Source organism: Stigmatopora argus, chromosome 12 (assembly GCF_051989625.1).
Source record: "Stigmatopora argus isolate UIUO_Sarg chromosome 12, RoL_Sarg_1.0, whole genome shotgun sequence".
Classification (NCBI taxonomy): Eukaryota; Metazoa; Chordata; class Actinopteri; order Syngnathiformes; family Syngnathidae; genus Stigmatopora; species Stigmatopora argus.
Genome location: NC_135398.1, coordinates 13,569,974 through 13,591,372, shown reverse-complemented (window position 1 = coordinate 13,591,372; position 21,399 = coordinate 13,569,974). Strand labels below are relative to the sequence as shown.

The 21,399-nt window shown below is 38.5% G+C and overlaps 1 protein-coding gene across 7 annotated transcripts in view; it reads right to left on the bottom strand.

The window, feature by feature from the left end:
- The window catches only part of chd7 (chromodomain helicase DNA binding protein 7), an 86,218-nt gene extending 67,407 nt beyond the window's left edge, over positions 1-18,811 (bottom strand). For 2 of the 7 annotated variants that reach the window (XM_077616322.1, XM_077616323.1), the window contains exon 1: positions 18,422-18,811. The gene's annotated coding sequence lies outside the window, so the exon portion shown is untranslated. Of the gene's footprint in view, positions 1-17,215; positions 17,800-18,303; positions 18,323-18,421 lie in introns of those variants that run through there. The other 5 variants (XM_077616317.1, XM_077616321.1, XM_077616319.1 and 2 more) reach the window with 4 other exon arrangements.
- Between the last annotated feature and the right edge of the window lie 2,588 nt (positions 18,812-21,399).

Sequence of the window (21,399 nt, the reverse complement as noted above, 5' to 3'; positions counted from 1 at the left end):
ATATTTTTTTCTGACATTATGTTTTAGGAGCAACTGGACGTGGGAGAGGAAACATCTGCTTGCTAATAATCAAGCATCAACTGGAATTATTATACTAATTACTACAGCTGTGAAGTTCAGATCTGTGGCATTACATTGAAACTTTAGTCCTCTGAGATAACAGTGACATTTATGGGTGAAAGAGTTTGTGTCTTTTCAAGAAATAGTAGATAGCTTTTCATTTTTGCAAAATATGGATGTTGGTCGTGTTACAGTTCCTTAGATAAATTTGTACTGCTTGACTAATTGCATTTCACATTTTGGACAGGCCAGTTAAATAGGATTTTTAAAGGTGAGGAGGAAAAAAAACTTTTTTTAGTAGTTTTTTATCATATAATGGCATATTCTTATTACGATAAAAAATGATTCATAGTGATTGTTTTGTTTTTGTTTTACAAATGACTATTTTGAGCAATTCTGCACTAAGTTGTTCTGAGTGTTTGCGCGTTTCCAACTAGAGCTAAACAATTTTTGATTTTAAAAAAAACTTGGTGGTTCCGCTATTTTGAATTGATTCATGATTTTCAGAAAATAAATCTGTGCAAAATTCACAATGTAGTATTATATAGTTTTAATATTATATAGTGTCAATATATACAAAACAAGTCAAAACCTTATAACTTGATTAATAACGCAAGGAGATAAAAGTCACTGTGTGAGCCAGTCCATATTTTTAAAAAGGTCCATAAAGCAACAAGTACTTACTATCATACCTAGAGTTTACAAATATATTTGTAGGCGGTATCTTTCCTTCTCTCTGTCCCTAATCGCCAACTTGGTGCTATAAAGCCATGAGCCAAAGAACACCATACCATTATTAAAATTATTATTCATTAAAATATCCTACAATTTCAATAGACATCAAGAGAACACATTTTGTGCAAATACCTCAAACTGAGTTTTTAATTATAAAGACAATGTTTTCCCATTTTATAAATCACTTGTCAGACCATTCAAGTTATTTTGATGTGTTTACGACAGTTGTTGAAATTCTACGTTTTGAAGACCGTACCATGTAATCATTTAAATTTTAGGTATGTAATAGACATTAGGTTGTAGACTACACAGATATTCTCTAGTGGCAGTTTGCAAATTCATTGCGAACCAATTATCTGGAAACTCAAAGAAGGATGTTATTCCCTCATTTTACTCAGAACCGTTTTTGGACAATACACTTACAAATCGCTCTTTTAAAACAGTAACAACAGATCCTAGGTCAGGATGATTTTTTTTTTAAATGGGATTGTGGATTTTATCAATAGGTTGTTTAAAATCACAATCATTTCCAACGATAACTATCTCGGCATTATTTCCAGCACTTCTCTTCAAATGCATTCAATATTATAAGAAAAAAAATGAATGAAATGATTTAACTGGGTCTTTAAAAAACTGAGTTACAGTTTCAATGCACCAAAAAAATAAATTAGTTCCTAACTTATTGTATATGTTTGTCATAAATCAGTTGACACTTCATTTGTGCACTGCCTTTCTTTAAAAGAGGCGTGATTAACAAACAGCAGAGGCGTGCCTGTGCAGTCACTAGTTTGGCCGCAATGAAAAAGCATGCGGCCTTCAGGTGGTATGTCAGGAAATCTTTGCCATGTCAACAAAACTGTTTCCTCTGAGATGGGAAAAGACAAACAAAACAAAGTGCAACCAACATACGAAAATGCTTCATCCATACAGTAAAACCTAACTCACAGAGGTCGTGACTGGCAAATACAAGCATAGGAACCCACCAATCTCCCATTACCACTTGGGTCTAAGCCGCTATAATTTATACAGTAATCCCTCGATTATCGCGGTTAATGTAGACCAGACATGGCCGCGATAAACGAAAAACCGCGAAGTAGGGTAACCCCATTTTTTTAACTTCAGTGCCGAGTTCTAGTAGCAAGCGGAGGACAGGGGAGGGGCTTCCACTTGCGAGTTTCAGCGTGGATTTTCATATTTTTATGAACTGACATTTTTTTTTATTCCCTCAGAAAAAAATCTGCGATGTGGTGAAACCACGAAAGTTGAAGCCACGATAGTCGAGGGATTACTGTACCTTTGTTCCCAAATGGAGAACATCACAGAGGATCTGGCTAGCTGTGTGTGTAATTATGCTCAAGTGAGGGGATGCTGGCCAGTGTGCTTGAGGCTGGGATTTAAGACCCGGAAGGAAGGAAGAGAGGAGGAGGCCGGGGGTGGGTTCAAAAGAGCAAGAGAAGAGGAGAAGCAACGAGGCAGGGGGAAATCTGGTTATTTTACACACGACTGCTTCGTTAATGGACAGTACGTGTGCGTCTGTGTGCACGCTTTGGGTGGGGGTTGGTGGGCTACCAGGAAAGGGCCGTGCTGATTTCATCTATTCCCTTACCATGATTTAGGGAAAACTATGGGCCAACTCACTCTTCTAGAAGCAACCACGCACGCATGTAACAAATGTATTTGGAGATGAGATACTTTTTACTGTGTGTATGGATTAGGTATAGTATCCAGACATAGACTAATCATTTCAAATGAGGGAAAACACACAATCCGTAAAGAGATGAGCTCCATTTCAAAAAGATCCCTTTGATCCGGCTCTGTAATTTAACATATAAATAGGACCAACTATGACGCATTTGCTTTTTGGTCCGATGCATTCATTCATTCATTTTCTGAACCGCCTATCGTCACAAGGGGGGTGCTGGAGGCTCTCTCCCCCATTTTCAAACATTTTAGAAAAAAGTCCAGAACCTATGGTTGCAAACAAGAACTAGAGGCAATTGCTATGGTTCTGAATCGTTGGCATGATGCTGATTAACTACATATGTAAATACATGAGTTGCAATTTGCTAGAATAATATACTGTATCTATAAAGAGATAACGTTAATTTTGAATACAAAATTGATTCCTTTTCGAAGCAATAGACTAATGAGAAGATTACATAGCATAGCATTTTCAAATAGGTCCACTGCTGAGCATTTTTTACATTGCGTTTTTACATATGCGTCAAGAAATACAATTTCATGGAAAGTATGACATTGACAACACCTCCACAATAAGATTAGCTGCGAGGTATTTGTTGAATCAGTTCAGAATGTAGATAAAATATACACACAGATGCCCACAGTAGAGAAAAATGATGACATCATCTGGTCAAAATATCAAAATGGCATGTATAAACTAAACTTAAAAGATAAACCTTGAAAAAGGGATTATAAAAAAATGGGAAAGATGAAGGCGAGATTAACGGGCATGTTCACATATGGGTCAGACGTGTACTTGACATGTCTTCACTGTCATAGACCAGCAGAACCCCCCCCTTCCACCAAAGCTCTTATTGCCAGCCTCTCTTCGAGGCATAGCAGTCAGCCCAGAAGGTATTCCCTGCAGTTGAAGTATGGTGATTGTGGGGGATGGTGGCAAAGGGAGAGATGACAGACAGTTCTGAATGTCTCCTGTGGTACTCAAGACCCCCAACGAAACCTTTGGGTCGGAAATAAGAGGGCGAGGAGGGTGGTCATGGAGACATAAGCAAAATTTAAGTACGATGAAGAAAATTAGTCAAGAAAAAAACAGGGAAGAGACATTGATAGATGCACTGAGTGGGTGGACCTAGAGTGATGTAAGAAAACAACAGCTCCACTTCTCTTTACTGATGGGGCAACATCCCAAACTGCAATAAAAGTAATCCTTCCTGTAATTGTTATACATCTGTTATTTACATCTAAAGCAAGTAATCAAGTAGAGGTGAGGACATTTCAGCATTGTTTCAAGGTATCACTGGAACACTTGAGCCCGGGGTGTACCGGGTAAAGATTACTGGAGTTCTTCGTATGCCTGAAAGCAGCTTTTCAGACATACAAAGAAATCTGGTAATGTATTGTAAATGCAATCTGCCATTACATAACCAGCTAGCACATTGTTTTAATGCAGTAGATAATAGTACACGTCAGAGCACAGAAGTTTTTGACGTAGCCCTCACAGCTCACAATTCTCATTTTCTCATCTCATCTCATTTTCTGAACCGCTTTATCCTCATTAGAGTCACGGGGGGTGCTGGAGACTATCCCAGCTGACTCCGGGCCAGCCGATCGCAGGGCACAAGAAGACAAAGGACAACCATGCACACTCACACTAACACCTAGGGGCAATTTAGAGTGTCTAATCAGCCTACCATGCATCTTTTGGAATGTGGGAGGAAACCGGAGTACTCGGAGGAAACCCACGCAGGCCCAGGGAGAACATGCAAACTCCATACAGGTGGACGTGACCTGGATTTGAACCCAGGACCCCAAAGTTGTGAGGCCGACGCGCTAACCACTCGCACCCCCGTGCCACCCAATTCTCATTTTTCTTCACCCTAAGACGAAATAACATTTGACAAGCAGGAAAATAAAGAACTCAAGAAATTACTATATTTGACAACTGAGATTAACGATGGGGCAGCACAGTACTTTGAGGCAGTGCGAGTTTTAATAGCATATTTTCCATGTATTTAAAATTATCTTTATGCCCTCTGCTGGCGCCTGTCTTCTTGTAACGTCATCGTTTCTTAAGAAAGCAGATGGCAACGTTACATACAGTAAATCGTTTTTTTAACTCTTTGGCAAGATTGTATAATTTGTGTAAAAATCGGTGATAGGGGGATTTTAAGGGTGACAAACCACTTTAAAATCAAGGCCGAAGGATCAAAAATCTTGCCGTACAAGTGGATGTTTATCATCGTCTGGCACTGAAAAAGTTAAATGCCAGAAAAAATTCTTGCCAATTGAATGCAAGTAACTTTAATATTCCCACCTACTCATTGTGCATTCGCTGGCCACTATAGCCTGTGTTTATTAGAGAAACAAACCTTAATGTAGCCAGCAAGTGAAGGGGACTTTGCCTGAGTCTCAGATCAGGAAAGAAGGCAGCGGCATATTGAAAAAGTACAGAAACTAATAAGAGTTAGGCCGCCCATCTCTTAGCTACTCTTTCCGAGTGTACCAGCTTTTGTGCTGCTCTGACTGACGTCACATTGGTCACACAATGGATGCACTCCGAATTAGTGTAATAATTTTTTGTTGAAACATTTTCCTCGTTATAAGAAATCCACAATTAGCATACTTTGTGCAATTGTATTTCTCATGAATGTACACCTATATGATCACATTCACAGTATTATCTTATCTAATGATGTAATTGCAACTGATGACAATAGATGTCCATTCCATTTTGGTCCCCAATAAAATAGATTTGGTATTCATTAATTAGTCAATTGCTATATTGACCCAGATACTTGTAGTTAACATACCACAAACAGGTATACAGTAGGAAAAAAATACAAATATTTTTTGAATAAAATGAACAGATTTTGGATTTTGCTAGGAAAAGTATTTTAGATTCAGAGATTTAAACTTATCTCAAAATTTTTAAAAAAGTAATTTCAAGGGGGGTGCTGGAGTCGATCCCAGCCAACTATGGGCACAAGGCGAGGACAACCTAAATTGGCGACCAGCCAATCGCAGGGCACACAGAGACGGACAACCATTCACGCTCAGTGTTCAACTAGCCTGGCCTGCATGTTTTTGGGATGTGGGAGGAAACTGGAGTACCCATAAAAAACCCACACAAGCCCAGAGAGAACATGCAAACTCCACACAGTGAGGACCGACTTGGGATTGAACCCTCGACCCCAGAACTTTGAGACCGACGCTCGAACCACTTGAACACCAGGCCGCCCATATGAGTCAAACTATTCACTGTAAAAAGCCTTATTTAATTCTCATTAGCAGAAAAAAATTAGCCAACAGAAATGCAATGCTCGGAAATGAATGAGAAAATTACAACACTAATTTTGTATAGCTATAAAATTGGCAAAATAGATCTGTTTACAAAACTAGCAAATGTTATAAAGATTAGTGGCTATAATCCTAACCTTATGATACTCAATAATATTGATGAGATCCAAACATGTTTTAGCTTCCCCCATCACTGCAAGCAACCTTGTGATTCTAGCAATTAAAAAACATTAAAAATTCTGTTTAGAATTTTAAAAAACATTTCTGGACATACCATCTAGTCAAGAGGACTAATTCCATGTGTTTCCATTCCACTAAAAATACATAACGCAACACCAGACCCTGCTTTGGCACACAAAAACTATCAAATGAATTATTTTTCAGATCAGTAATTTTCCACCCCGAACAATTTGCTCATTAAAACAACAATTTCAAGGGCAAAAGAACACTTGCAAACATGTGACAGGTGTGTAACAATGTGTGTAAGAAAGATCTCATTACTTCAACTTTTATTTAACAACCCAAACCCAACCCAAATTTGAAACGTTCAATTTAGTGATCTTTGAGCTTTAACTTTGGTTTTGGTCTTCTTTTAGCAAATATATGCTGGTTATACATTAAACTCAACAGTTTTAGCATGCATTTGTTGTTGTCACAGGACTGTGATAAACAAACCATTCTAGTGAGTTTTTATACGAGCAGAAGAACCACGTCGGCACACACATTCATACAGCCTTCATTTTGTGTCGTAATTATGGTACTTATCACTTAACGGGTTGAAACATTGCATATGAACGCTCATCAAGTCACATTTTCTACTAGAGAACTTTTGACACCCGGGTTCTGAGAAGAGAATCTTTCAAAATAGTAGAGAGCGAAAAAGGAGTTTTGAATGGCAATTTCTTTACTAAACCGATGTGTGGATACTAAACTAAAGAATACTTGTCATAAAATAAATAATTTGGGATAAAACAGAAAAGGCGCTGTAATGTAATTGCAATTGGAGGCGGAGCCGCAGAGCCAGAGCATGCTCTGCACACATCACGTGAACGCCGGCCTCCCTTCCTTCCCCTTTGCAATAATATTGAATATGGAGAAGCAAGAAGTTAAGGATAAACTAAAGACATTAGAACTAAAAAGACAGTAAGGTGAGTTTTGGAAAAGTTTCAAATTGATTGTTGAATATGCTAGAGTAAGGGTGTCAGACTTGGGTTGGTTCGCGGGCCGCTTTAACGTCAACTTGATTTCACGTGGGCCGGACCATTTTAAATATAATATTTAGATTTTTCTTAATAAATGGATTCAAAGAACTGAATTAAAAGCCCTGAATAGTCAGTTTTTATAGATCTAAAACAATGTTTATTTTAGCTTTTTTTAAATATATTTTTAGATTTTACAAAATGATTTTTGAACTAAAAACACAGAAAAAAATGATTAAAAAATTACGATGATTGATTTAAAAGGGGGAAAATCAGGAAATTTAATGTACATCTATACTCTGCATTTTAATTTGATTCTAAAACAGAAAGTCGGCACTCATGATTTACTTTCCCGGGCCACACAAAATGATGCGGCGGGCCAGATTTGGCCCCCGGGCCGCCACTTTGACACGTGTGTTAGAGAAACTTGCGTTGTCTTCACTGAATGTAGTCAATGTGGCGGCGCTTTGCTCTCATACGAGAGCAAAAAGACTGGCACCTCGTCGGTGAGTAGGTATTTAAACAGTAGAACTTGAACATCGATATTATCAAATAAAAGATGGAAATGTTGATACAGTCTTGTTTAACTTAGATTTCGTTACAAAAGACAGGCTTTAATTTGTTATCATAAATCACGCCTCCTCCTCCCGACTCGGGAGTCCTCCCCAAAGAATTTATGAAACTTTGGGTTTGCTTCGGGCTCAGTCCTGCAAATCAAGTTAATTCGCCGGGTTCGGGCCAGGCTCTAACACCCACGGGCCGGTTCGGGTCAGGCCGGATTTTTTCAGCCCGATCTTGCCTCTAATTCCTTCATAACAATGTATTGTATATTCTACCAGTGTGTCCCACCCTCGGTGCCGCACGGTGAACAATGGTCAGGTGTGCCGCGGGAAATTGTAAGAAGTCATACAATGTAATATTTAGCGAGAAAAATTAATATGACTATAACGAGATTAAAATTGAACTATAACAAGGTTCAAATCAAAACATGGATGTTAAATCATAGATTATTGAAATTGTGAAAAAGTCATTTTGTTGCTTATTTTTCTCTAACATGAACCGGAAGTTGTTTGGTTTCTAGGGCATTAACTTTTGGCGATGTAAAATCTGTGTGAGCACCAATTTTTTTGCGTAATATTAGGAGATTTAATTAATATTTTCAGAAAAGTCATAAGATTATGCGATTAAAAACATTACATTACTTATTTTTGCATCACTCGAACTGGAAGTTGTTCAGGATCTGCAGACATCAACCTTTGGTGACATTAGATCAGTGTGAAAAATAAGATTTTGTAATAATTTTGGAGGTGTATGTGATTCCTGCTGATAAAACCTTGATGAGAATGATTATGTTAATATAGGCACCATAGTTTTAAATTAAATGATTTTCAGATGGTGGTGTCCCTTGAGATTTTTTCAATGCAAAAAGTGCGCCACAACTTAAAAAAGGTTGGGAAACACTGAATTATACAATAAAATATTCTTTTCAACTAAGCTTTTACAATATTTTTTAGTATTATATGGTGAAAAAGACACTTGCCTGGCGGTAGAACAGTCATGTAAACAAACGTACTTGCCTACAATATCTGCCATTGACAGTATTGCCCACGCAACAAAGCATAACCAAGTCCGTGTGTGCCACGGGACACTCAAAATTACCAATCAGCAAGTGGTAAGGAACATATTTTCCAAAGCACGTGAAGGCAGCATTCTTGTTAGGGAGGCATTATTGCTGGTAGACACAAAAATCACCGCACAGGAAGCCATGATTAATGAACGTTCTTAAAGTTTGCCAAATTTTGGAAGACTTGAAAAGGGGTTTTTAAAGTTCTTTGTGCTAGTATTTCCTGGCGCTTTGCATGCAACTGTAGTTCACAAATGAGATTTAGCACACAACACTCTTGGGGGACAGGTGGTAACAAAATTTACTGCTGACACCTAAACATGCATGTTTTTTTAATACTTATAGGTACCAAAAGTTGGCATAGGAAGAAAAGGTATGTTTTGATACACTGCACTACCGATGCACTTCAGTTGGTGCCTGAGAAGAAGCGAAGTTCGGTACACCGCCCTATTTATGATATATGTTATGTTATATTATTATGTGACATTAAGCTTGTGGCGATATGCAATAAATCAATTAATCCCACGCGAAAGAGGTTAGTAATTTTCCTAGCTGTGATTTATCGGCACTTGGCACGTGTGCGTGTTAAAACTTCACCCATTGATTACATATGAGACTCCACTTCCTCTCATGGATTTTTACTGGTACTAAAGATGTAGAACTAAAGTTCACACATACAAAATGTATATACAGACACTCCTCAACTTACGAACGCAATTGGTTCCGAGCGATTGTTCATAAGTTGAATTTGTTTGTAAGTTGATTTAGTGCTATATTTTGTATTATAATTTATGTTTAAGGCCTAAATAAGTATATTGAAGGTTTATATAAGTGCATTTGTATGTTTAAGGCTTGTATAAGTAACACGCATTGGTTTGTACTGAAAAAAAAAAATTTAATAAAATGGAGAGAATATGTACAGTACTGTAGAGAGATAGATTTATGTATTAGAAACTGGCCAAAAGAAGCGACCTAATGACGATTGCACAGTTTTCTTCTTTTTTTCATCATAAATGATGCAGTAGCACTGTATGGCATTATTCAATTGATTTGCAAACTTTGTGCAACGTTCAATATTTGGGTCCTGCTGCTCGATCTTTCTGTTTATAAATGGTACTGAATGTGCAACGCTCACCACTTTCTGACGCGCATCAAGCTTCGTTATTATTGCCACTCGTTTCAAATGAAATGGCTTGCCTCTTCCTTGCAACTCCCTCAATAGAAGCCTTTAGCTTTTTAGCAACCATATTCAATATTGGATGCATGAGATATTTAATGATACAAATGAAAAAGGTTCTTTGCACACTGGAGATACATTCACGCACTTCCGCATTGCAACGAAGAAGGTAGATGCTGGGTGAGCTGAGCTCTCACAGCGCCAGGCGTCGGTATTAGCGGCGGAAAGAAGTACTACTCCGAAAAAGACGCGAAATACAAAATTGGACTTGCGAACATTTTTGGACTTAAACGCAATTTGCAGACATGTTCGTATGTACCGTTGTTCGTAAGTTGAATGTTCGTAAGTAGGGGAGCGTCTGTATATATTTTTTTGTAAAACATGGTGCAACATTAACTCGCTAAAAAGAGGCTAAGCCTGCGATTAACCAATGGCTGTCTACTCCAAATTGCAATTTTCACTGTTTCAAGGTGACACTCCACAAATGAAAAATTACTCATTTACAGCGTTTGCAATGCAAAAAATAGCTGACACTATGTGAGGAAAATACAACTACAGTAATCCCTCGATTATCGCGCCTCCATTTATCGTGAATTCACTACTCCACGTTGTTTTCCGCTATTAATTATGGAAAAAAAATTAAGTTCATAAAAATGTGAAAATCCCCGCTGAAACTCGTAAGCGGAAGCCACTCTTGCTAGTAGGACTCAGCACTAAAGAAAAAAAATGTTATAATAGGGGTGACCCTACTTCGCGATTTTTCGATGTCTGGTCTACATTAACTGCGATATTCGAGGGATTAATGTAGTGCACTTTTTCTTTTACATCATGCAGAGCTTGCAATTAGTGTGCACACTCCTGGTGAAAATTTAAAAATGAAAGCAAGTACGTATTGTTCAACATCAACTGAAGATGTCTGCCGTTACTCTGACATATTTCAGATTCTATTAAGATAGCTGTTCAAATGACAATGAAAAATCTGGATGAGAAAAAAAATGCTCTCAAATTAGCTGACATGCGCACTGTGACATTGATTTTGGATAAAATCAAACAACAGTAGTTGGCATAGAAGAAAATGGCGCTGGTTTCTCACATAGTATTTTATATTCTCCACCAAGCTGCCTTTCAAATAACATGTTATGCATTGTGATTTTTTAAAAAAAGTACTTTTTTTGTCCATTTTGTTTAAGAATCAACAATATTGAATTTGACTAGGTGGTTAATTAGGATATATTGGCACTACAGTGATCAAATTGGCTCGTTTCTTTTATTTTGATATCGCAAATTGGCAATAATTTATCAAAACAATATATTACTACTAAAATTTGTTATCACGACAGGCATCCATGATATATATGAAGAGGGCTATGATAAGTGACTTATAGATGAATGTTTTTTAGCTCTAAGAACAAAATTAAAAAGAAAATATATTCAGGCAACTGACAATGCAGTCCAATGACAGGAACAAACATCACAATTGGTGAGTAGAGTCCAAACATTATTCAATTCAAAGCCAGTTTAAACAGACCCCACTGGGTACTTCAGATAACTGACTTTTCTAATTAATCTCGATACTTTAACTCTATGAGACAAAGTGCATGGGGTTTGATTAAATAAAACATGTAATCCCTTGTTATAAATTTAAACTCAACAGGGGAATGGAAATAAACCGCTTGAAACAAGGATTTTAACCTCTTGCTCACCATCTGCTGCTTGTTATGACATTGACTGTGAACTATTTTTTTTCTCACAACTTATGATTTAAAAAATAGCAAAGGAACATCTTGCAAGTGGAAAAAAAAGACTGCATATCAGGTCAACTCTTAATTTGGGGTATAGTGTACAAGATCAAGGTAACGTCTTGGTCGCAAAAATAAATTCACCTTTAAAATCATGATCCCAGTGCATTTTGATGATAACAGGACAAATACTACTGTTAGTCCATACCACAATCACCAGATCATCCACACAGTGGTTTTACTAAATATACGGAAGATAAATGACTCAAATCAAAGTTTATCACCGTGCGTAAAGCAGTACCAAATTCAAGTTTGAACAAAGAAATAAATTGCCATTTTCTTACTCCAAAACTAAATAATAAATTCAGCTTTCAACCATATACAGTTGTACCTCTACTTCTGAATGATTCTACCTAAGAAATTTTCAGATTATGAAAAGCTTTGATATGCAAATTACTGCTCTCATATACGAAAACAAGACCCAAGTTACGAAATCATCCAAAACGTTTTATTTTGAAATTGTTGCGGTAATGTTGCCTCCTGCTTGGCATTCGTTCTATACCGCTGGCCTCCCAAAAACAAGTCTCCATGTTTTTGTTTTTTCCCCCCCGAGCGTGGATAAAGCAACGTTGATTTAAAATTACTAGTGCAGATGAAAAAAAAAGCCAAAACTGTTATCCATCCATGACTGATATTGCAAGGTAATATAGGCGTAACCCACCTAACATCGCTACGATATTGAAGCTGAAGTAGGCATTAAAAGCAACGACGAGATGGAGACCGTTACTCCTTTGCAAAAGCAGTTATAATAATTGCTTTTGCAAAGGAGTAACAGTCTCCATCTTATTATTGAATAACTGAGTTATTTAATGCTGTATTTAAAGTTGTTTTGAATTAATTATTTGAAGTTGTTTCGATGTGTTTATGTGCATGTGTTTGCGTGCTTTTTCTATTACTTAACATTAGCTTCCTCCTTAAACGTATGCACCGCACTGTATGCTTGTTATTCATTTGAATACACTAATAAATAAATCATTTTAACTTATTTGTGTGGTTCTCATGTTACATACAAAATTGAGACACCGGTAATTTTAAAATATAAATGTTTAGTTGGTATTTTTTTAGGACGGATTAGAGATTTAACATAAAATTCAGCTTTATTTACAAAAAAATCCAAGTTACAAAACAAGTTCTGGAACCACTTAATTTTGTAAGCAGAGGTACGACTTTATTTTGATGGCAGCTGTGTGGCTTTAACACAGCATCTACAGAGGTAGTTGCTGTTGTATTCAGAAAAATCAAAGGGGCAATTAAATGAGATAAAGAAGAAAAGTTCATTTTTATTTTATCTTTTTTTAAGTGTGTTGGCGGAGCAGAGTTCAATATAGGAAGGGGAAAGAAAGTGGCACTCCACATCTCTATCTTGTAGCCTAAACATCGCACCTCACACCCAGATGGAATCCACTCAAAAGCCGAGAAAAAAGCATAAAAGGATTGCAGTATCTGTAAGATCTATTTTCCAAATCTACAACTAACTATATTTTGCACTTTTAGACCCAGGTAGAACAAGCCTTATGTACAAATATTTTGCATGCGGGGTTTCCAGCAGTCAATGATTTACCGCTGGTACCCTCTCATTAGCCAAGCTGATTTGTTTCCGCCTCATCCTGAAGTGCGTTTGAATCTATCGTACAAGCTTTTTTTTGAGCCACCACAACACTACTTATCAACTAATTCTGAGGCTGCTTTCGTGATTCATTTGTTTGAACATGTGATTGCATTCACATTTTAAGTCTTTGGCAGGTATTCACAACAATAAACATCCAATTCATTTGAACCGGAAGGACTGACAGAAGGCCCATGTTTCATTGTCAATGACGGGCAAGGAAATATTGTCCCCAACCATCCCAGTCAAAATGTATGTGCGTCAAGTGCTGTCAATCACAGGGATTGAATTAAAATGCAGAAAGGGGCCTAAAACCTTCATTCCCTCCTGTGTTACTACCTGTCCGAGCATCTCTAACTCATGTTTAGTCAGGGACCTGCGGCCTTAGAGCTGCGTTCACACCAAAGTTAAACTGGTGCGTGGCGAAGCAATTTTATGTTCAGACTTTTTGCGACTTTTTTTGGACTCTTTACATAATGAGACTTAAAATAATGATTTTAATCTTGTAGATATGGAGTTTGTTTGTTTAAATATTACAATTGTAATATTCGATTGTAAGGCTTTATTTTCAATTACTTTACAGTGGTACTTTGAGATACGAGCTTAATGCATTCCGGGACTGAGCTCGTATGTCAATTTACTTGTATCTCAAATCAACGTTTCCCATAGAAAAAGGAACTAAAAACAAATTAATTTGTTCTAATTGTCTGACCCCCCCCCCACCAAAAACAGGATATTGGAATGAAAATAACATTTTTATTTGTTCTAATTCACCATCTAATAACAGATTAACAAATAACTATTGGTTATGATGTTTAAGTGTACTAAAATTAGACGGATTTTGCAGAGGGGAGAGAGGGACAGAAAGAGAGCGAGCGAGAGAGCGACTTTTTGCACAGCAGCGTGCTCATAAAAATATACAAACAAATTTAAATAAACTTGGATTACGATAGAGACACTCAAAAATTAATTTAATCTAACCTTACACTAAACTTAATTCTAATTTTGTTTTACATTTTTATACCTTTCTTCTCCCGGGTTGGCTCTACTTGCCCCGCCTCCACCCTGACTTTCAGCTGCAACCTATCAAGGGTTGTTTGCATTTGTCTTCCCTTCAAACTATTCCGAAAATGATGCACACAAATGTCCTCATAATAGAATAACGCACGACCACTTGCCAACGAGAAGTATTAGCGAGCAAGCTCAGCCACGTGTACACCATTCGGCATTGGGGGAAAAAACACTGGAAAAAAATGCAACGCTCCGCCCAGTGCTCGCAGAGACATTTACACGAGGCAGTTGCGACGAGAAAAATAGTGCCCATGTTGTTCTCAAAAGCAGCCTCTCGCATTGGCCACACCTGGCTGTATGGTTGTATGTCAAAATTTGTCTCGTACATCAAAGTAAATATTTGCTCGAAATTTTACTCGCATCTCAAATTGCTCGTATGACGGGGCACTCGTATGTCAAGGTATTACTGTATTCCTATAGTTCTCGTTCTTAAACAATAGCATATTTCACTAACGGTTTGATCACATTTCAGCCCTTCAGGTAACTTTTTCCAAAGGTGAGATGCACTGTAACTGAATGCTGCTTTACACTTGCGGGTGAAATTTCTGTATTTTGCACATACACAAGGCGCTTCGGCTCAATGGGCGCAACATTACGGTACAGCTATCATACTAGTACTACTGTAATGTTGCGTAAATTTTAAAAAAGGCAACAGGAGCAAAACTGAGTTTGATTGTGCTTTATTGACGTAATGTCTACTGGCGCTAATATAAGTCAAAGCATTAAAACATATACAAATCCATCAAAGTCAGAGTTGTCACCATGGGCTTTCATAAAAGTGATGCCGACCGGCTTAGGCGAAAGCTCGCCTTGCTTGCCGACACTTTGGACCAAGCATCCACAACCCATGTTGAGGAGCCTCGATGTAGCCCGATTTCCACGTTCCTCCGCGTATCAGATAGCACCTAGTTTGAACTGTGGCCCGTAAGCATATCTCTTCGCAGGTGCCATTGTGAGGGGTCAAACCGATATTGATTTGCAAAAATGCATACCTAAATATGTTCCTATTGGTACGAGCTCTTTTCTTGCACCACCTTTTACGTCAGGCCTTTTTCTTCTATATACAAGTAGCATGTAGATAAAAAACGTACCCTGACACTCAAGCGGTCAGGCTCATACAGCGACATCTACCGAATTTTGAATTTAGTGCATAGCCAAGGCGCACCGACTGATTTTAGAGAAAGTTCTAGACTTAAGTGCGAGCAAGCCTGTTGCTATATGCAACAAGTCTATTAATCGCACGGGGTGATAGTTTAGGGCTGTTATTTATTTTTAACGCTGCTCCCATCACAGACGTTTATTTGTCATAAACACACTGTAGAACTGAAGCTTAGACATGCAAAATAAGAAAACATGTACAGCTCTAGAATTGCTAAATTGGAGATAGTGGCGAAAGACAATGCGAAATTTTACCACAGCTACAGAAACATCTACAAGGGAGTATCGTATTAATTCAAGTATAACGCACACCCATAATTTGTGACTAAAAATTTGTATAATTTTTTTCTCTACTTTTTCTCAGCTCACATCAGTACTAGTTACTGGCAAACGCTGAACACATCGCCATGACAAAACATTTTTTCACAACATATGGTACAGAAACCTGGTAAAACAAACTACCAGAATCAGCACAATTCTCAAATGTAATTTTCAATTTTAAATCCTTAAAGGCTCATTCATCATCATAATATTTAAAAAAATTCAGGGTCTGATTCATCATCATCATATTCACCCAAAAATGGATTCCATTCTTGAGTTCTTTTTTCAAAGTGTGAGCACCGGCCAATAGAACGGGCTCTCGCGCCCCATCTGGCGGACAAAGACAGGTTTTACGTCGCCGGTGGAGGGCAGCGTTTCACCGAGATTCGTGTATAACGCACACCTGAACTTTGCTTCAGTTTCCTGGTATAAAAATGCGCGTTATACTCGAATAAATACGGCATATTGACTTTATATGGGAACCCATTGGTGAACGGTGGTTAATTCATTCGTTCATTGTATTAATTGTGAACAATAAGACCAAGTTAAAAGCCATTTTTATAAAAGTATTCTTTAGAAAAAACTAAATTGCTGCATTTCCATTTCTTCTAATTGTGATAAATGCCATATTACATCCAACCAATATTCCAATGTCACCAAGGCAACTCTGATGATTAGCCATAACATATGCAAATAACACAGAGGAGATGGTAAACTCTTCCTCAAAGTTTCTTTTTAACTCTGGACAACAACCCCCAAACTAAGCAAAGCCATTTTAGTTTGAAAGGCTCTCTATTCAAACCACAAGAAAAGACAAACGGGAGAAAGAGCCATGGTGGTGAACATCTGTTATGTGTATGTGTGTGTGGTCGGGGCCTCTTATCTCTCCCTCTGTGGCCCGCTAAACATGACGAGCTGCCATCTTGGCTCAAAGACACAAGGTAGTGGGGGTAGCGGCTCCAAACTCGACAGCAGACAGGAGGCGGAGAAAAACAAAAAACATGCAGTCGCATTTACAAAGAGCGTTTCTGACCAAAGTAACCTTCTTTTGTCGTAATACTTGACCGGGGATTTTCTATCACGAATGCTTTTCTCTTCAGATATTGCTAGGAAAAGTTATGCGAAAGCCCGGTTAGCATAACGCAAGTTGAGCGATCGCAGAACATAATGGGAAAAGACAGCGCGAGCGTGGCACAAAATAAAATAACACTCCTAAAAAAATATTATTTATGAAACTGCGCGTAAAACACAGTTAACGAAATGAGTTACTGATACACGAGTGGCGCGCCGGGGTGTCGGCAGGTGTTTGCAGTCGCAATTTTCTCCCGTTCATGTAACAAGTGTAACTAGTCAAAGCCAAACTTGGTGCCGGCGGGGATTTAACAGCATTAAAAAAAATCACCAACAATGGAAAATACCAAAAATTAACTTGAGCACCACCGATCGAACTTAGTTCGTCTCACTCACCCATGAAGACAGAAAAAAAGTTTCTTTGCCTACAAGCTAAGCATCATCTGATACGCGCCTCGAGCAGGTTACTAACTAGCTCGGGGGCTAATAAGTACACAATGAAGATGAGGGATGGCTAACTCGTTAGCAGAACTTCTGCGTCCTAGCACTGGGCTTAGCTCCAGCGGCTAGCGAGGCTAATTAGCTTATCGGTGGCGTTGCGCACGTCGTTCCAAACAGAAAAACGAGCCCCGCTTTGGGGTGGTTTATCCAAGTCCCCTAACTCTCCACTCCACACGAATAAAACCACTTATTTTTACTTTCCACTGACTGTTCACGTCGGTTTAATTGCTCGAACGTGAGCCGAAAGAACGTATACGACGCGGATAATGTAGGTGACCGCCTGGCCTCACAATTCCCCCTCCTCTCCTCTGTCCCTTCCGTCCTATAAAACTAGCGACTACTACGGGCATTTCATAACACCACCCGGTCAAACGTAAAGGTTTACTCGATAGAAATGGGACTTTTGTTCAACAAACTCTCGGCCAGCTTGCTCGTAGAAACGACTTGGCCGGTTTTTGAGCGTGTTTTCTCCGCCGGGAAGCTCCCTGGGAGATTGACTCATTGAGTCGGCCAGTGACTCACCTCTACGCTCGAGCCACCTCGTGTCTCCTGAAAGCTTCCACACAATTAGCTAACGATGCTAACCAACCCTACTTCACTCAAGTCAATTGTTCCCCATGAGGAAACTCAACAAGTCGGTGGGAAATAGACGCACGAGAAGAGAGGTTCGCTGTGCGTCCAGGAAAAAAAATAAGCTTTCCACTTTTCAAGTAACTATTGGAAAGTGACTCGTGTGCGTCTGTCTGTATGGGTGCGTGTGTTTGTGCGATTAGCGGGTGGCAAAGCTAAACTTGCTATTGTTAGCATGACGGCAAGGCACATATACAAACCTTCAATGACTTTATTTTTAACGAGGGAGAAGACTGGGTGGGAATACACTGGTCGTCCAGATTAGACTATTTCCCGACGAGTTGTGCCCAAATCAAACAGCAATCTCTTGCATACTCAGCGAGTTAGGTTCAAAAAAAGTGCTCAAAACTTACCATTCGCTGAATGAAAACGATTTTGATTTACGAATATTGATGTCACACAAACTACCGCACGAAGTACCCATAAAGCTGCATGCATCGTAACCGAAATGTAAATTTCAAATCGTCTTACCCAGCAAGCTCGGTCACTTCAGGCTTTAAAAAAAATCAAATCTACTCCTCGTTAGTGGTGATAGTATCTCCGTTTGCTTGTGGGGGAGAAAAAAAATGACCGTGGTCTTTCCTCGCTCTCAATGAACAGGAGAATAAAAGTTGAAATTGAATGTTTATCCGGAAATATATCTCCGGTGGGTCTCGCAGTTGCGACCTCGCCAACGAGTGCAGGTCGCGCGTCTCTCCTTTGTGCTAAATTCACTCAAATCGAGTTTAATCCGATCGATCCCTCGGCTGGTCGGTCGCGTTCCCGAGTCCTCCCCTCCAGACACTCGCTCACCTTCCTCGGCCAGGGGGTGCGCGCTCCCGAGGACCTCTCGAACAGAGAAACAGGCAGCGTGCGCGGTCACTGACCCCGTCGTGCCCGTATGACGCTCCGACATTCCCTCCTTGGTGGGAAACAAAAACGCGCACGCGTCATTTCATGTTGTTTTAACAGAAAATAATATCGAATCACCCCCGATCTTTCAACAATTAGAACTGCATGTTCTATGAATGCTCAGAATGTGTATATCAATCTTTGCCTGCTATTGGCGTCAATAGACGTCCAATTCATTTGGACTGGGAAGGCAGGCCCCTCCCTGTCCAAATGGATTGGACGGCTATAGCAGTCAACGGAGTTTTTTAATAGAAATAATCTGTCTTTACTAAATACTACAGAGGTAGGGGACATATGGCTCAGGAGCCACATGTGGCTCTTTAATGGGTGCATGAGGCTCTCTGCTAACCCGTGAGCTAAAATATGAAACCGCTGAAACCAATAGGAGCGTTACGTCTAGTGCCTTTTTAATCATCTCTCTCTCATTTTGTGAACCGTTTTATCCTCACTAGGGTCGCAGGGGGTGCTGGACCCTATCCCAGCTGACTTCGGGCCAGAGGCGGGGGACACCCTGAATTGGTGGCCAGCCAATCGCAGGCCTCAAGGAGACAAACAACCATTCACAATGGCAATTTAGGGTGTCCAATCAGCCTATCATGCATGTCTTTGGAATGTGGGAGGAAACAGGAGTACCCAGAAAAAACCCACGCAGGCCCAGGAAGAACATGCAAACTCCACACAGGTGGACCAACCTGGATTTAAACCCAGGTCCCCCACTGTGAGGCCGACGCGCTAACCACTCAGCCGCCGGGCCGCCCCTTTTTAATCATATTTTTTATAATTATAGACTCTTCTCCATGCACATCGTCATTGATAAGCAACGGTGTAACAATGTTGTCAAAAGAATTCAGTCTTTTTGTACTTTAAAAGTGGTGAAATGACTAAAAAAATGCACACATTTTCATGTATTTTGACTTTTAAATTTGGAATATGGCTCTCAAGGAAGAACATTTGAAAATATTAATTGTTAATGGCATTCTCTATCAAAAACTGCAACAAAAACTGAGACTTGCACAGGTTTAAATGAAAACCATATATGAATTCAGAACACTTTCATTAAGCCTTTAATAGGGCAAGTGACAGTATTCAATAATGAAAAAAAACTTTCATAAAGACTTGGCATCCACATGAGTGTAGTGCATCAAATTTTGAGCCATGCAGGCCACATAAAAACATTTTGTATTTTTTTATAAAATTGATTCCTACATAAATGGACGCTGTGTCTCAATTATTTGTCCAGTACATAAATGTTTTAATGTTGTTATAAGTAATTATTCAAAAATTCAAAACAAAACTACACTTTAGCTATGGACCACAATAACACTAACGTTGGCATACAAAATAACAATAGTAACATACTTTTTAAATCCCTATTTTTGATTAATAAACATATAAACATTTTTGAATAAAGCAGATTTATTATCTTTTTTATTCAACCTACTTGAGAAAAAATGGAAATATTTATAAATATTTTCTTTTTGTTCCGTTTTTTAAAGATAAAGAAATAAAATAATATTTAAATGTATTGGATGCTTTGCGCTGTCAATGGAATGTCAATGAGTCCCCCCTTGAATGGATAAACATTAAAAATCAGTTGAGCCAGCAGTTTCTTTAGGACACACACATGGTTTGTTTGTGCTTTGTGTATATTAAAAATAATTTTTGGAAAATCTTTTGTTCAATTAATTAGCCTCTTTTTGCATTGGGCTATTGTTTCTATATAAAAACAATGTCAGGATGTGGTCTAAGATGTGGTCATGTTTTACTCACCTGACTTCCAAGCAGAGAAGTGTGAATTGTTATGTGAACCAGTTCCTTCTTTCAGAATTGAAAATGGAGCTTTCCAGAATATACTACAGGCTTAACAGCTAATAAGTCACACTGCTAATACATTTTAAAGTGTGTCTCTGTGATTATTGAAGAATTGTTATGTTTATATGTAACATTACCATAGTACACAAAGGCTATGGCCTCCCTAAATAATATCAAAAATCTCACATAGCTTTACTTAAAGGTAGGAATGTAAACACAGTCCCAGAGACAGGTTAATAACTTTACCTCCCCAGCTTGCTCTCTTTTACTTTAGCATGGGAAATGGCGCCCAAACAAACATACGTACAACGTTAATGTCCATTTCATAATGTGGAAAAGATGCACATGAAACACTTGTATACAAGGAATGATGGAATAAAAACAGCTGAAAATAGAATCATGAAATGCAATCAATTTCTCATCTGGCCCAAGGTAAAAAAAAGAAAAGAAAAAGATATGGTATTTATCCCAACAGTTTCCATATTGTCATGTTTAGTCTACCTGACTTTGGAGAAATGCAGGGTACAACCTGGATGTTTGCCAGCCAATAGATGGGCATTTTCAAACAATGTAAAATAAAATAAAATAAACAACCTAATTATCAGTGAAACTATGGCAATTGGACCAGCAAGAGTAGAGACAGCATTTCCCTCCCCTCCATCATCACATAATTAAAGTGACATGTTGAGTTTTGAATGTTTTAATATAGTTTATTGTAATAGCATTCTTTTTTTCTCTTTTTTTAA